We start from the raw sequence: 3,043 nt of genomic DNA, 5'->3' as shown, positions 1-3,043 counted from the left end.
CACACACACACACACACACACACACACACACCTGAACATAAACAGGTCCAGTACATGTGACCCTGACAAAGGACCTGTGACCTGGTTATGGACTGGGTTTTTTTTTTTTTTTTCATTTTTAAAATTTATTAATTTTATTTACTTATTTATTTTTATTATTAATTAGTTGTTGTTTTTTTTTGCATGTTTTTATTTATTTATTACCTATTTATTTTATTTTTTGTATTATTTTTTAATTTATTTTTTAATTTTATTTTTCAATTTTTATCTTATTATTATTTTTCTTTTATCATTTTAATTGTTTTATTTATTGTTTTATTTATTTATTTATTTATTTTTTATGGTCTTTTTTGATCTGTCCAATAGAAACACCAGGGTGCATACAGGTGTAGGGATGGAACCACATGAACATTTTATATCACACTTATTGTGACCAAAATTATCACGGTTCTCATTATTATCGCGGTATTGTTGAAATTCTGCTCAAAATGTTCAAAAAGTATGAATACACACACTGAAAGAACTTAACCAAGTTGTATTTAAATAAATAAATAAATAAATAAATAGTCCCACTGTCCCTTCTGTGTCAGAAACATTCACATATTAACCCTTAGTGGTCTGAGTCTATTCTGTCTGTTTTTCAGTCCTTTTGATTTGGCCTTTATATACTATAGAAACAAATGTTTACTATACCCATGTTTGGATCTGTTTTTTCAGCACAACTTCATCTAGATCATCTGTCTATATTTTTTCACTTTAACTATATAAACATAAAAGGACAAAAAACAACAAAAAATATAAATCCAGTTTGAAAAATGTATATAATTTATTGCATAAATAAACACAGATGTTTAACGAACCTTTTCACAGACTTTAAAAGTGATATTGGTTCAAATATTAGGTATAGAAAATTAAATTTGTAATAAATTCAAACTATACTCAAATATTTGACATTAAAGCAGATCTTTCCATCGGGTTTTTCCCCTAAAAGTGCGATAATCAAACACAGTTATCATGAGAATTAGAATTTAAACAGTATACTAACTGTCTGTGATTTTAAAAACCGCTGTTTATTGTTATACTGGTAATCGTTCCATCCCTATACAGGGGCTTGAAAATCATTGAATTCAATTGTCGTGTTTTCCAGGTCTGTAAAGGGCTTGAATTCTAGTTTCGTGCTGACAGTTAGAACTGTTGTGATTTATTTATTCATTTATAATATTCACTCTGTCAGTTCAAGGCTCTAATAGTTGTGGATTTTTCATTCTAGTTTAGTTTTATTAGTTTGGACTTTTTTTTTCTCTATTCAGTTTGTTTTAATTTGTTTTTAGAGCAGTTTGATAGTTTTTATTAGTTTTTGTTATTTTCTAAACGCTTAGTTTTATGTTTAGGTATTTATTAGGTATTTATTCAAATGCAGATATGGTGGAGGTTCATTTATGTTTTTTTGTTTCTATTTTATTTCTTCTTATTTCACACTCTTTTATTCAGTAATGTTAGTTCCTTTGTTTGGATTGAACTCAAATCCTGTTCTGATGTTAGTTGTGAACTAATAGAATCTGAACATTTGAACAGGATCTGAAACTGGAATGTGTGTAAAACAGAAGTTCAGTTTGAACACAGTTGGAACATTTGTGATAGAACATTAGATCTTGTTGGGATCAAATAAACATGTGTTAGGATTTGGGCAGATTGTGCTGGAATTCAATTCTTCAAGGAAATAATCATTAAAAAAAAAAAAGAAACAAACAAAAAAATTACTTTTCAGCAGTATCATTATATATCGTGATATATCATGATACTGTTAAAAAGGCAATGATTACTGGTATAACAATAAACGGCGGTAAAATGACAGACGGTTAGTATTAGCATTTAAATTCTAATTCTCATGATAACTGTGTTTGATTAACGCACTTTTCCGTAGAAAACACCGATGTACAGATCTGCTTTTATGTCAAATATTTGAGTATAGTTGGAATTTATTACCCAACCCAAACGTGTTGTGAGGGTCCTGTTGGGAACGTCTGGCAGAACCCGATGTCAGTGCGGTCTTCAACTCCCACCTCCGGAGAGCTTCTCCCAGATCCCGGGGGAGGTTGGGGACATTGAGTCCGAGTGGACCATGTTCTCCACCTCCATTGTTGAAGCAGCTGCTCGGAGCTGTGGTCGCAAGGTCTCCGGTGCCTGTCGTGGTGGCATCCCCGAACCCGGTGATGGACCCTGGAAGTAAGGGATGCCGTCAAGCTGAAGAAGGAGTCCCACGAGCCTTGTTGGCTCGTGGGACTCCTGAGGCAGCTGATGGGTACCAGAAGGCCAAGCGAGCTGCAGCCCGAGCGGTTGTGGAGGGGAAAGCAGTGTGCCACCAACACTGTTTACAGTGGAAGTGGGAGGAGCTGACCTCGACTGGGGATGTTGTCGGATGGTGGAAGGAATACTTCGAGGATCTCCTCAATCCCACTGTCACGTCTTCCATGGAGGAAGCAGAGGCTGAGGTCTCAGAGGTGGACTCATTCATTACCCAAGCTGAAGTCACCGAGGTGGTTGGCAAGCTCCTCGGTGGCAGGGCACCGGGGGTGGATGAGATTCGCCCTGAGTACCTTAAGTCTCTGGATGTGCAGGACTGTCTTGGTTGACACGTCTCTGTAACATTGCGTGGCAGTCGGGGACAGTACCTCTGGATTGGCAGACCGGGGTGGTGGTCCCCCTTTTTAAGAAGGGGGACCGGAGGATGTGCTCCAACCACAGGGGGATCACACTCCTCAGCCTCCCGGGGAAAGTCTATTCCAGGGTACTGGAGAGGAGGATCCGACCGATAGTCGAACCTCGGATCCAGGAGGAACAATGCAGTTTTCGTCCCGGTCGCGGAACACTGGACCAGCTCTATACTCTCCATCGGGTACTTGAGGGTTCGTGGGAGTTCGCCCAACCAGTCCACATGTGTTTTGTGGATCTGGAGAAGGCGTTCGACCGTGTCCCTCGTAGTATCCTATGGGGGGTGCTTCGGGAGTATGGGGTCCGGGGCCCTTTGCTAAGGGCAGTCCGG

The sequence above is a fragment of the Sphaeramia orbicularis genome, unplaced genomic scaffold (assembly GCF_902148855.1).
Source record: "Sphaeramia orbicularis unplaced genomic scaffold, fSphaOr1.1, whole genome shotgun sequence".
Taxonomy (NCBI): domain Eukaryota; kingdom Metazoa; phylum Chordata; class Actinopteri; order Kurtiformes; family Apogonidae; genus Sphaeramia; species Sphaeramia orbicularis.
This window is presented reverse-complemented; position numbering follows the sequence as displayed.